The following is a 15,056-nucleotide window of genomic DNA, read 5'->3' on the forward strand; positions in this document are numbered from 1 at the left end:
TTATTATATCGGATGATGTTGATTAGTTATGATTAGTGACTGATTCCTTCGTTAACAAATCGGACGTTTCCATAAAACTGCTGCTATCTGAAATAATAGTGAACATAACATTTACAATTACATACCATTATAATTAACACTGTGTGAATATTCTCAACATTCAGTGTAGTTGACCTCTAGATTCTTGCATCGTTGTTTTGTTTAAGTTTAGTTAACTCAAAATATTTACTGAACTGCATAATTAGAGATCAGCTCAATACTTACCTTACCAAACAGTCCCAAGCCGTGGTGTGGCCTTTGCTGTACTTAAGAGTCGTTTCCATTCCACTTGGTCCATGGCTGTCAAGCTATTGACATCCCTATACCGAATAACAGTGAATGACAATGAACTCATGTCCTGGACTCAATCTCATTTGTGCCCGCTGTCAGCTGTCAGATAGGGGTGTATGAAAAAAGGCGGTGATATGCTATCTCCGTTACACCTACGTTGAGATGTTAGCCCTTGAAACATGATGCGAGCGATGTCATAGGGCTGATGGCTGCAGTTCGCCAGCTCTGCAGTTTGCTTAGGGTCCGCAGGTCTTCCACCTGATCGATCAAACTTGCCCGCTGTGCACCTTTCCGTCTCGTCTGATTTCAAGCATCATCTCTACCGGGCTGTCGTCCGACATCCTTACTACATGCCCAATCCACCGCCACCTGAAGCTCAGCTCAATGATGGATTTAATATTAAAAATTGAAAAAAGCTTAATTGATGACTACCCCCAAAATCAATAACCATAATTGGGTGGTAGTCCATATGGTTTACCCATACAGTCATGACTATATCCCGAACTAGCTTTTAAGTACGTTTTATGGTTATTGATTATGCGGGTAAACTTTTATCTAGTCTCTTATTTTTTATCATAATAATGCTGTCGGGCCCATTGTGCTCAATAGTGTATACGTAGCTGAATGTTTTTGTCACTCTGCCATCATCATGGCGCAGTCATCATCGTACTTTTTTGTCTTCACACCACCAATCAAGATGCAATCTGTCAGAGTTTTTCGAATAATCGATTTCTAGCTCTGGTCGTGCGAAGTGTAATATTTCTGTGCGGTGCAATTTATCCTTTGAAAATAGTGAATTATTCTGGCTAGCGTCGGATAATAGCCTAAACCCGGTGGCCTTGGGAAGCGGTTCCGGATGCTTTGCTGACTTTTTGTGCAACGGTAAACTATCGAACAAACAGTGATAGAAAAGGAAAAGTTTATCATTGAATGATTTATCTGCCGTCCGCAAAACCTGCTGCTTAGCGGAGTCGGTGGCATTTGGTGTGAGTGCGTAATGGAAAAAGCCAAACTACAACTGGTAGTGAGTACGGTATCTGGAGAAAAGTGAAATCATTCCGAGCGATTTTTCGCTGATTTTTTTTATGATAAAACATTGCCTAAGGAAATTTGCAACCGTGCTTGCAGGTGTCAGCAGCGGTTATCTATCAGCGATTGGTGCTGTCGCATTGTTCTCCAGACAGGTGAATATTGTGTTAGAATTACGTTGGAACATACGTACGGCTATGTCAAGTGCATTATATCACAAGAGCGGTTGTACATTGGCTTAGCGAGATAGGATTATCGATTCGTCCGCTTGCAAGCTTGTGCACGGTGTAGGGGTGGGTATCTTTTTGATCATTGTAATTTTGAGCTGTTTATTGACCGATCCGACGCGTTGTCCGTATTGGGGTCATTGATACTGATTTGTGTAGTTGGTACCCGGTGCTATGCTGTGTGTTGCAAATACATTGTGTCTATTTTTTGAGCAGTCGAAATTGCGTTCGATTTTTTCCCTCTACTATCCTCTTACAAAGCAAATCGAAAAGCGCAAAAACTTGTTCAGTGAAGTTGTCGGTGCTGTTCCAGTTTCAACAATTGCGCACATTTTATTGTTTCCTTTTTAAATATTTATAGATAGGTTTAATATCCGTAACAAATCGCTGCTGTCAACTTGTGAATGGCTATGAACCGCCAGTTAGACCAACTATGAAAGGAATTTGTGTTGTATGCTTTTGAAGTTAGGTTTTAAAATAAATTGAGGTGTCCCAAATGTATAGGAGCACTACCTTAGTTGGGTATAATTTTATTCCAAGCACAAAACTAGTTTCCAATTTCAAATCATTTCATATTGGTTTTCGTTTTTGACTTATCGAAACGATAATCGGAAAGCCCAAATACGTGTAGGACTGTCTTTTACCAAAGTAATTAACCGTCGATGTGTTTTGATTTGCACGCATCGTTGGTCCTGTCTTCCTTTCTTTTCTCGTGCACTCGCTTTGGCAAGTTATAAATACGCATGGTGGCCCCCAAAACTACACCTTGAATGTGTGTCGCAAACTTGTCCGCGTCTTCGTCAGACGTGTGTACTATCTTGACCGGCGCAATACGAACGGGACGGCTGGTCGTTCAACATCCATGAGCAAGCAATCATCGCCTGTCAGTTTGCTGTTCACGCGGCTAGTGTTGCCCATCCCAGATGAGCAATGATTGGCACATGGATGGTGCTAAAGTCGAAGGTATCATCCTAAATGTTTTGCTGCGCGGAGGGATCGATGATGTCATGCATTTTGTTTCTCGGAACTCATCGATGCTGTGAGCTTTTTTTTACCATATTAGTATGCTTCATGGGAGAGAAAATGTTTGGGTCTGCTGAAGGGATTTGCAAAACAGGTTTCACATTTGACTGTTCGTTACTGTTCAATGCCTTAATCATTCAGCTGGAATTATGTTCAGTGTGTACAGACTTTGTACAACCCACGCGCATCGGAGCACGAATTAAACGTTTTTTTCTATTAGAGATGTGGCGAAGTAAATTAAATCTATCGATATTTTATAACCAGCACATTTTTCGTAGCAAACTGCAGACTACGTAATAAATAAAAACGCCGTATTACTTCGTATTTATCTACAAATTTGTTGTACTTTTAAGTTGAATTAAACATAAGCTCGTGAAGGCGATAGTCTGTGAGGGAGGAGTTCAATTGTTTTTTTTTTGTTGATGTTCCAGAGTTTCATAGAGCAACATATAGGTAATCATCAAGCACATACGAAAAGAATATGTACGTACTCCTCGTATTTACGAATAATGGTCTATCTAATGTACTTGCAGGTTGAAAAAAAATATAAAAAAAATTATATGTTGATTCTCCATATATTGCGGCATACGTGAATATTGTTAACAAAATTAGAATTCGGTTAAACGTAGTGCGAATTCTTTGAAGTAAAACATATTTTACATAATTTACAATAATTTCACAACAGTATGTGCACTGACAAATTAAAAAAAATATTTAGAGAATCGAAACAAGGCAAGTTTTTTAATTTTTACCACAAAAAGCACAAATTTTCAGTTCAAACACGGTTAAATTAACATTTTCTTCTATATATCTACCGTACAGTGCCCATTCACCGTGAGGGTTCCGATCACCGCACACTCCAGAAAAGCGTTGCTGAAGTATCGGTGGAAATATTTTTCAAAAAGTGTCTTTTGTTATGAAAAAAATACTTCCAAGAGAAAAGTGAATGGAACCTTCACGGTGAATGGACACTGTACGGTAAATATAGTGATGTGTTTGACGCCTGTGGGGCTAATAGCGGTTTCGATTAACTTAAGATTAGTTGAGAGAATTCGTTATCGATGTCGTTTTTGATTCATTCTGCACAAATTTGGCACATTTTAAAACTGCATATTTTCCTTATCGCGTCAAACACTAATTTGGTGAGTTCTCAAATCTTAACCAACTAAGAATTTCTCAAGACAAATTTGTTTTTTTTTAAATACGCACAACTTCCCACATTCTATTTTTTGGTCAAAAATTTCGAAAAATTGTTAAGCATACGTTGAGAAATCTACAAAAAATAGAATAAAAAAATGCTTTCTGATGAGCAATTTTTCTATTTAAGAAAAAATAGTTTGTTTGATTCATATAATGTGTTCAACAAAGTTGTTGATAGTACTTTTGTTGTCCCAAAAAAATGTACACCTTGATAAAATTTATTTTTCAATTTTTTTTTGGAAAGACAAAATTACTATCTATAACTTTGCCAGACAGTTTACCGATTAAACAAACCGTTTAGGCGCTAAAAATATTTTTACCAGTTATAGTTTTGTCTTTTTCATCGAACAGTGGGAACACGAAAAGTGCATGGGAGCTAACATTTATTTTTTGTGTCACCCTAGTAGGCATGTTTTTGAGTTCTTTCTCCGTTTTATTTATCAATTCCTCCTCAGTTTGGCGACAAAATTCTTGATGGGACGCAGCTGGAAGTGATGCGCGGGTTAAACGACTTGGGTACAACATTGATATTGTGCCCCTCCATCTCCTCCAACGATCGCTTCCAGTAGTGGGTCGACGCCAGATCCGGCTAGAACACCGCGCCTTCGCGGCCCACTTAAGGTATTTCTTGATGAACGACGCAACTTTTGGCCGGCACTTCGTACTATAAATTTCCTTGTTCAAGGCCAATCCGGAGCGAAGGTAGAGCGACTTTGGCATCCTTTTCTCGCTGATTGGCAGCTACAGCAGAACCTTCTTGAGAAACTTTGTGTGTGAAAGAACTTCACTTCACTTCCTTCGTGGGGTAAGTAGAATACGAAATGCCCTGCCAGTCGTTGTCGTCCAGGGTGAGATAGGTTTCGTAGTCCATCACCACCACCACGTCGCGGTTCGCCGGGAAACCATCCATCTTATTCAGTCGCTGCCACTTCGTTATTGCCTGCAACTCCGAGATCAGTGGACAGAACTGCCGCTTTCTGACATGTCCATGTTCGCCAGGTACTTTTTCACTATTTAACCAGTTGCACCGACCTCCCGGCCAAGCGCACGCAGCGATGTAGCCACTTTTTCCTCGGTTTTCCTCTTCAGCATGCATCGAAGCTTCCTGTCATTCAGGGCCGTCGGCCGTCCGGAACCGGGGTTTTTTTCGATGCCCCGATTGTTATGCCAAAATGTTGTAGATTCAAAATCAATTGGTTTCAAAATCATCCATGGTTGCAACGGATTTATCGTGTCTCATGCGTGCTTCCACAGCAGCATGGAAACTATTTGCAGCCATAAAAGTGTGGCTTGACTCGAAATATTAAAAAAAAAAAAAATCCTGTACTTGAATATTTTCTCTCCATTTGAACGCTTGCGTTTTCTGGTAACAGAATAAGCGAGAGTATCAAAAAAGCTTTCATCGGAATCCAAGTCAGCATTCACTAGAACTCGGAAGTTTTTCTGGTCGGCAGCCATGTCTAAACCACGCTCTACACTGAGGGATATATTTGAAACACGACACGACGTGTTTTGCAATTGCCACTCAGTGTTGGTGTTAGACAGACGGCATGAAGAGCGAAATTTGAAACACCGGAGCCAGTGTCAGTGTAGTATTTTCGGCCTCGGTGCTTCAAGCTTTGGCAAGCTCCGGAGACGAGGGCTTTAGTTCCGGAAAACACTGGCTTCACGTAAGAAATAATATCAACAATGTGAGCTTTTTCAACTGGTCCATAGTGCTCATTTTATGTTCGCTCTGCTTGGCCAGCATGTACGAACGTACACAAAAATTCAGGGGATTGGAGAGGGGAGCAGGAAGGCTACAAATTTTCATTGAGGAAATCGGTTTAATTCTCCCGACACCACACTTAGACGATATTCGCCGTGTGGACCGGTGCACCGTCCTGTTGAAGGGCATGAAGATACTTCTCGTAGAGGTCTCGAAGTGACAGAACCACAACCTTCTCCAGAACATCGGCCTTATAGTACGCGGCGTTGATTTTCACGTTTTTTTTCTCGATAAACACCAGTGGGAGCTTCCCACACCTGGATACGGCCCTCCAAACTTCACCCACGTGACGCTCCGGAACCGCGGGATTTTTCTGTGAAACAGGGGGATGCTGGCTAACGTTGCTGCCCACAGCTGATTGTTTTGGACATTGTGTGGCTGTTGCAAGACAAAGAGTTTCTCATCAAAAACATGAATTTCTGACCTCCGTGCCGAAACAATTTTACTACGACGTACTCTTTCATCGTGCTTGGTAAATAATCAACAAATGTTAGCAAGTTGATACCATGCGCGTCGGTTAGCCTATATATGAGGTTGAAGCTGACACCAATAAGGCAATCCACGGGTGACGTTTTTTTGCTTGTACGTTTGTTATTGTTGCTGTTTTTCAAGTTGTAAAATCAAAACACGGCCAAAACCGAAATCTTTTAATGTCGGCAATAATATCAAAAGTGATTTTATATTGTTGTATTTAGGATTGGCACTCCCGATACTAGAGCTACCGATCGGATAACATTTGTTTTTCACGCTTCTGGATCCGGATTGCATCCAAGTTGAGACCGATCGAACATACATAAAGCTGTCATAAGTTGAAAACAGACTGAAATCAGCTGATCGCAACTGTCTCGTGGATTGCCTTATACACAAAATGCACATGGTGCGCACCTACACAACGGTTGTATTCGAACTTATTGAGCACCTTGTAGGTGTCGGCAGTGCTGGCAAGATTGAAGGTTTATTTAGACAATTTTGTTGTACACAGATTACAAGATGCTTGCTTACTGCAACTGTGCTTCAATTCTATTATATACTTGATGAAACCAGTGACCGTTTCAGAATTAATGCTCCATACCTGGTATGGATCTGAGAGGTAGCTTTTGAAGAAATTGTACCTCGATAAGGAAGTGTCCCGCAAAAGCAGAGCAAAAGCACAAGTGTCGGTTAAAAGTTTGCCGATTTCTTTGAGCGATAAAGAGCAGTCCCGTGATGATGCATAGCACGTGTTGCCATGGAGTTGTGCTGTCATGTAATTGAAGGGTGTTATGGTCAAAAATGTTTGATTTTGTCATTTGCTTTTCGGTTGTGAAAACGGCGTCGAAGCAAGAGAAACAACGCACCAAAATTTCGCTCGCGCATTGTGAAATCCGAACTGCTCGCACGCTAAGTTGGCAAAGTCGCTGAGTTCGGCCAAATAAACCGTCACCAACGTAACGCGAAATAAACTGTCACCAACGTAACGCAAAAGTATTTGGAGAACGTTTGCCGACTGCCAGCAGGGCCGGCGGTTGATATGGGTAGTAGTACCCACTCGGAAAAACTACCCATGCAGCATCAATTGGGTCAGTTCCACCGGCCAAACTGTGAAAATTACCTGGCGAACATGGATATAAATGTCAGGAAGTGACAGTTCCGTCCCCTGGTCTTGGAGATGCAGGCAATGACGCAGCGGCAGCGGCTGAATAAAATGGATAAATCGATTTGCCCGGGAATTACGATGTATTGATGGTGATGGACGTCGAGCTTTATCTCACCCTGGATGGCAACGACTGGCAAGGCACTTCGTATTCTACTCTCCCACGAAGAAAGTGAGCACCGAGGTGAACTTCATTTCACACACCAGGCTTCCCTGAAAAGGTGGTGCTGTAGCTGACAATCAGTGAAAAAGGGATGCCAAAGCCGCCATTCTTTCGCTCCGGACTGGCCGTGATCGGGGAATTTTATAGTGTAGAAGTGCATGCCGGAATTTGCGTCGTTCATCAACTTCGTCGCGTAAACTGAGGAGGAATTGATAAATAAGACAAAGAAAGAATCCAAAAACATGTCTTCATGCATGTTTTTGCTCGCCATGGCGAATGTTTCGGGTCACTGCCGAAAGGCAGCCTGCAAGAGCGTCGAATATGGATGGAAAATTTATCAAACCCCTATCTTAGTTTTTTTTTCTATCACCATCTGAAAAAAGCAATTTTTTGATGCAAACATTACTGTTGAATAAAATTCGAATATCAAATTGTTCTCATACTCTGCTGATTTTTCGAAAATTTTTGTTCAGGTTTCAGTAGATCCCCCCAAGCTTTTTGACCATGCCTTTGTCACCCAGGAACCTTCCCTATTCGCTACTACCCACCCGAGAAAATAGTGTAACGCCGGCCCTGACTGCCAGGAAGACGAGGGGAAATCGGTTTCTGACGACGAAAAAACTGAGCAGCAGTTTCAAGCGGAATCCCAACCTTCCCGTCCGAGATGCCGTAAGTAAGCTGGGAGTGTCGTCTAAAATTGTGAGTTGTGCTAGAAAACGAACCGGACTGTCGATCATCAAAACCATCCAAATCCTGTAAATAAGCAAAACATGTCGGCCAGACAACGATCGCGAAAGCTGTACGTGAAAATGCTGACGAAGTTTGATTGCGTGGTACAGGATGATTACTGGAACTTAGGTTAAGGCAGACTTCAAACAGCTTTTTGGACAGCAATATAAGACAACTAAAAAGAGGAAAGGTGGAAGAGATTTTCAAACACATTAAGCTCTCGAAGTTTGCAAAGAAATATCTCGTATGGCAAGCCATCTGTTCTTGCGGTTTGAAGAGCAAGTCCAGGTGGTGTCATCACATAAACCTTCCCAACAATTCAGAGCTCCACCATGATGAAAAGAGTCAAAAGAAAAGTCCGCCAATTCGCATTCACTAAGAAGAAAATTTGAGTAAATATTTTTCTTTGTTCTAAACGAGAAAAACTTGACAAAAGAAACATGATTTGATTTTGTAATAAAAAAAGACCGATTTTAACACATTTTTGTTTGACCAATTTTGGACTGTAACACTCTTTAGTTTACTTTTTATGACGGGTATAGAGGCACCGAAGCCAAAAATGGTTCGGGTCCAACGAATTGTTGAGCAGATCCTTGTCTTACTAGGCTCACACCACAGCATATTCACTTTCCTCGTTGCCCCAGTGACCAGGTATCAAAAGTAACATAGCTTTGTTGAGGTGGAAAAGCTCTCTGAATATTGCACTGTCCGACCACCCGTACGAACACATACGATTCGCATAGATTCTCTAGAATTCCTCACATTGGATTCGTGAGCGTCCTTGAAAAGGATTCCTGAAAAAAGAATCCTCAAGAATGCCCTGTATATGGCTCTAGGGTTCTTGAATAAGAAACGTGAGTGGGAATCCTCTGAATCGTGTTTGCGATTCCTTTCACGATTCCGTCACCGAGTTATATGTATCCTGGGGATTCTTACTCAGGATTCTCTGCATGTTAGTAAGGGTAGTCTGGAATCACATTTGGCAGACCTTCATACCAGTAATGCAGCTTAATTGTCTGAAAAGATTTCGACTTTCGCATGTCCACAGTTGCATTTTAGAAATATCGTAGCGCTAATAGATTGCATAATTTGGTAATCGACCGTAATGTTGATATCGGGGGATTTTGGCTTAGCGGTCTTTCAATTATTAGAAACAAATTATTTGTTTCTGTCCGACGTTTCAACACCGGTTGGTGTCTTCATCAGGGAAAGAATGCTATGAATTCTTCGTCCTGTGGCTTTTTAAAGCTTATAGCATTCTTTCCCTGATGAAGACACCAACCGTTGTTGAAACGTTGGACAGAAACAAATAATTTGTAATTCAAATTAAAAGACCGCTTAGCCAAAATCCCTCGATGCTAATATATTGCGTAACTTTCTGCTTGAAAAAAGGTTGGCCACTTACCCAGAGAGTTAGTAGCCCTTATATCTCAGATACAGTCTGGGATTCGATTTTAAAGTCATCCGTGTAGAAACGGATGGTGGCCGATGGAAGACTTGGTTTTGGTGTCAATCATTCTGTACGGAACGTCCATGCTGGTGTTAGTTTGAACTTCTTAGGCCGCCATCGAGGATCGTTTCATGTCTGCGCAGGCTTAGGGTACCAAGCTCTGCTTTCTTCGTCACATGAAGATGTGGAGGCAGCAATCAGAGCATTGCTTCAAGGTTGCAGTCAGGCCTGACGTTGAACTTTCTTGAGCTTTGCCTGACCTGTCGTTTTATTTACCTTAGGCCTTAATACGAGAGCTGCGTAGGTTATTCGTGACCGAGCAATTGTGATATAAAACCAGAAGGTCAATTGCGGTTTTAGCACCCTGGTCTGATTTAGGCAATGCTTCATCTTTAACAATTTATCAGTGGTGTGTCTTTAAAAAGCGATTGTTTTCCACCCAAAAATCTTTTCGTATATTTCTGATTGATAAAGCAAATGACTTTTATTGTACATGCCTGCAGAACGAAGCCCTACATTAAAAAAATAATTCTCATGTGGTGTGTGAAGGATTGATGGAGATAGCGTCTTTTTTAATCATTATTCTCACGATTTAGCAAATGATTTGCGGCTTAAAGGCAACGTTCTTGTCGGTACACTGACTAGTCATGGCGAACTTAATTATCAAAGCGTACTCAACATGGTCATTGTGATTTGCGAAAATTTGATTGTGGTTCACATTGTCACATTTTCTCTGAACGTTCTGTTGTACGTATCTCTATTTTGGAGAATTATTAAACAGAATTTTACAAAATAAATAAGACGCCTATTCTTTTTCAGAAATTTGCAAACTTCTAACAGTCATTAGGGTGCTAATAATTGGAAAAATTGAATTTTATGCCTGACCTGGAATCTTCCGATTCGCCGTATGCTAAATACGAATAATAATTTTAGAGGGATGTGTTGTGAATTATTAAAGTATCTGGCATAGATCGATTTTTGAAGCCGCCAAAAACGTACAACTTGCGGACAATTAATATGACCGCAGCGGCACGCATGAAACCACCGTTTCTAATGCAGCGTAAAATAAATATTTTCATACACTGTCATCGCGCTTGTTGAGGTAATTTAGGCGGATTTGCAGGCATCTTAATAATTTATTCGACACACATGCACTCATCGAAAGCATGGCTGCTGACCGTAAATAGTAATTCGAGATGCAAGTAGATAAAATATTGCCACAATACCTACAAGCGCTGAAGGGGCTCCATATTTGATTCTGGTCGATCTGATGTCGACGTTAGAATCGTTTGAATACTAGCACTGTTCGAAGATTAACAAATGGAATTGCTATTTCGGTAAAAAAAAACATCAATTGATTGCACAAGGGGCATATCAAATCAACAGATTTCCACATGATTAAATTTATGTGTGATAAAAGCTCATGTTGAGCATCAAATAATTGCGGCGGCGAATTTTATAATTTGGCATCGGTTTGTTCAATTTGGAGACTGTTATGCGGTATTCAATGGCTCACGATGTGCGTTGTGTGCTATACGCATAATTCGATGTCGCCCGACGATGAAAAGGTGGAAATTGGAAGTCTTACAGCAATGCTTTGTGTTTGTTTGGTTGACTGTCGCCAACGATGCCCAAAATTTTTGATTGGAATGTAATTGTGCTGACCTACAATTTAATATGTGATAATTGGCACATTATTCAATTTCTCCAGCTGTTTTCCGGTGCCGGTCACGGTACGTTTTTGAGAGGACCGCTTCAAAATGTAATTAGTGCTATTCGGTTTCGCTTCTGCAAGGTAGATTTATAATGCGATGATCACCGATTAGGTTGTGTTAACGCGCTTCGAACAACAATGCTTGAAAATCATTAGTAGCAGATGTTGGACATTTATTGAGTCATCAGGGCGGCCGAGTGCTGCAAGTAGTGGGTGATTATTATATAGGAAACACATGCTAATTATATACATTCCGGTTTGTTGTTCAGAGATCAACAGTGACTGTATTTAGAATAAGTAATGTTACTTATATCTCTATATTAATCTATCTTTATTGCTTTTCAATTATGATTAATGGTTTAAAAGAATTACTTTATATTGAAAGTTACAGCCGTTACCGATACCGTTTTTGTTCATTTTTAAATTATTACACATACGTCGAAGCGATCGAAATTTGAAACGGGGACAACATTGTTAAACTGCATGGAATACTTAAGGTTTAAGATTGAAGCGGCATACATACTAGAAATGAGGATAAACGACGTTTCACACTGGAAAAATGTAGTTTCTACTATTTTAGTGGTTAGTACAAATGAATTGTATAGCGGTCTTGAACCGAATCCATTTAAATTGTGTTGATTTCGAAATCCATCAAAAAGTGTAAACTCTGTTTCATGCTATGATACCATTTACAATTTGAACTCCTTCCTAATTCATGGAACTGGCAAGGTTTAATAAATAGAAAATATTTATTTCGGTGTTTTTCATTTCGAATCAAACAATCATAAGCTGATTTTTATAGCCACGCTGTTTTTCAATAACATATAATTTGTCTTGAAGTTACCTACCGCTTTCAAATTTATTCGTTTGAAACTTGCGTACCTGACCCCTCCAGAGCCGAAGAAATGAAAATTCTTTTACCTGCCATTCCGTCAGGTCTAAACCGAATTTGATCCAACCTTTTTCAAAAGATCACAAATTCATCATAGTTTTTGGGACAGCACGAAATTTTTCGTTGTTCCGAATTTATCGAGGAGAACCGTGGGGTAAGTACCGTTCTAGAAACACAGGCTAGATTGAGAACGGTAGCAAAAACCTCAACTTTTAAGTTTGGGCAAGACAACACTGCTGGCAATTTGGCCACTACTGGTTGAAGCCTCTTTACTCCATATTGAAAATTATGCGACTCTACGAGTCAACCTCAAAGCAGTTTTTTTAATAGGGGGGTATGTTTTATGATGAATTAATTATTTTCTAATAATTATTCAGAATTTTTATTGTATGTTCTGCCACAAACGATGGCATATCAACACTATTACGTATATTTTAAGCTTAATTTCATTAAAAGATTGCGATTGCTTCCGCAGTTGAGTGAATATAATTGTAGGAAAATTGTAAACCTACTTGTCAAGAGAAAAGAAAGGAGTTTAAAATTAAACCTTAATCTAATCTTACACCTTTCTTACTGACTATAAAGTGAGCCAATCGTTGTCATTGAGGATTGCGATTTTTGGCAGAACTTATTGATAATTTGGGTTGACATATTTTCTAATGTTTCCACATTAGTAAGCCTGTGTAGTTCATTCGTGCTAAACCAGCGAGGACGCTTCAATATCATTTTCAGCAGTTTGTTCTGAATCCTTTGAAGCATCTTCTTTCTGGTTGTACAACAACTTGTCCAGATGGGGACTGCATATAACATTACTGGTCTAAATATTTGTTTGTAAATTAACAATCCTCAAAGCATTTAATTCCAACCATTTAGGGATCGTAAATTCTAGCGTGGCAGTTGTTCACCCAATTTAGTAACAGCGCGTTCCCATGACAGCACAGTCCACTGGTTTCAGCATCGGCTGAACGGTCAAATTACGGCCACCTTACAATGAATTCGACACTGCTCATGCGAGTAATTTATAACAGACAACAGCGTACAATGCAAATATTGAAACCTAATTAATAAACAACACGATAAATAAATACCTAATATGGACGGATTTTTTTGTTTCAAATAAAACTCACATTTTTTTACCTGTGTTATAAAAATCACATCCAAACCGACATAAATATAGATGATTTAGAACGGCTTTAAGAAGTGCTCGTTAACTCCATTGCGTGTGGATATTGCTTTATTTGCTACACACTGTTGTCACTGTAGGTGATTATCATCACTGTTACTACCAATTGGTCCAGGATGCAGTTAAAAATTCGAATCAAGAGTTCGATAGCGAATCATCGCTTATTTTCTTCTTATTTTCTTGTTATCAACAGTAAAGGTGACCAAAATGTTCGATCAAGTCATCAAGTTTGATTTTTTCTAATTTACAAAGATAGAAGAAACTTTTTTTACAAAATTGCTTAGAATTAATGGGACTACAACATTCTCTGTTCTTTTTCTACATTAATGTACATTATGTTCGGCTACATATTAGAGTGGCCATATTTTGGCCGTTTTTGAAACTATCGATCTTAATGAGCGCCGGGCTGAAAAAGTTTCCTCTTGACCTCTACAGTAAGCCACGAAAATTTGAAGTTGATCGGAGTTTATTTGATAGACCTACAAAGCGCTCATATTTTAGAAATCGATTTACATGAAAATTGTACGGTTTTTAAAATTTCTCTAACATATATCTCTCGCTAAACGTATTTATATATACTTATATTTACATAAAATAATAATTTTATTATTCTTATTTAAGTTTAAAATGATCTATAACTTTTGATGTTTGTAAAAAAGTGCGGATTTTGAATGAGATGGATATTTTTTCGGTATAAATCAACATGCAATAGAAACTGAAGTTCGTCTCCATTATGTATTGAAGCACGGTAATCTTTCATAATTTACATCGAGTAATTTTTTGACAGAAGTTTGCTTTTCCTCATTATTTTTCTCTTTGGCTGGGTTACGGTCTAAAAAATCAATATTAAGTTCAAAACTCGGAAAGAAAGCATCGGTTTTGTATGAAATGAGATGGGATCACATACTAGTAACTGTTCAGGATTTGAATGCTTGAGAAACTCGACAAAAGCTACAAAACGAAGTTTGCTTTTCCTCATTATTTTTCTCTTTGGCTGGGTTACGGTCTAAAAAATCAATATTAAGTTCAAAACTCGGAAAGAAAGCATCGGTTTTGTATGAAATGAGATGGGATCACATACTAGTAACTGTTCAGGATTTGAATGCTTGAGAAACTCGACAAAAGCTACAAAACGATCCCTTGCTTTCAATCGCGTGATTATTTTTCGTTAGATTTTGAGCAGGACATCTGAGTCTAAAAGCCAATCCAACTTATCCTGGGATAAAATACCACAAGTGATTCTTCATCATTTCAGTTACAGCGTCTGAAACTACTTTATTAATCTCGGCACATGCGAAAGAATCATGTAGAAAATTCATAACTCGATTAGAACATCGTTCGTACCGCCGCCTTGAGTTTTATTGACTGTTGTATTGCAAAAACTGAAATATCTAACTGCTGCTGAAAAACATACTTACGATATGTTTCGGCTCTGATTTGTTTTTAGTATTTTTTTCAATCCTGCGCTCGTAAAATTCTACGTTTTTATTTCATTAAGCATTATGAGGCACCTTTCAACCATAATCAAATCATTTCAATACATTTCTAAAAATAAACAGTTATTCTTTTAAATATTCTGAAGGAAATTATTACATTATTTTTTCAATTAGTCAAAAGCTTGGCTTAATGCAAATATAGTAATACCCTTCTGCCTGGCCAATCTCACTGGAACACATTTTATAAAAAACTTCAGAATTCTAAATAATTCAAGCTTG

General features: G+C 39.2%; 1 protein-coding gene across 3 annotated transcripts in view; it reads left to right on the plus strand.

The window, feature by feature from the left end:
* The first annotated feature begins 1,013 nt into the window (after nucleotides 1-1,013).
* Nucleotides 1,014-15,056, plus strand: part of LOC129720971 (uncharacterized) — a 52,208-nt gene continuing 38,165 nt past the window's right edge. The window contains exon 1 of one of the 3 annotated variants that reach the window (XM_055672954.1): nucleotides 1,014-1,514. The gene's annotated coding sequence lies outside the window, so the exon portion shown is untranslated. The other 2 variants (XM_055672951.1, XM_055672952.1) reach the window with 2 other exon arrangements.

The sequence above is a fragment of the Wyeomyia smithii genome, chromosome 2 (genome assembly GCF_029784165.1).
Source record: "Wyeomyia smithii strain HCP4-BCI-WySm-NY-G18 chromosome 2, ASM2978416v1, whole genome shotgun sequence".
NCBI classification, from domain to species: Eukaryota; Metazoa; Arthropoda; class Insecta; order Diptera; family Culicidae; genus Wyeomyia; species Wyeomyia smithii.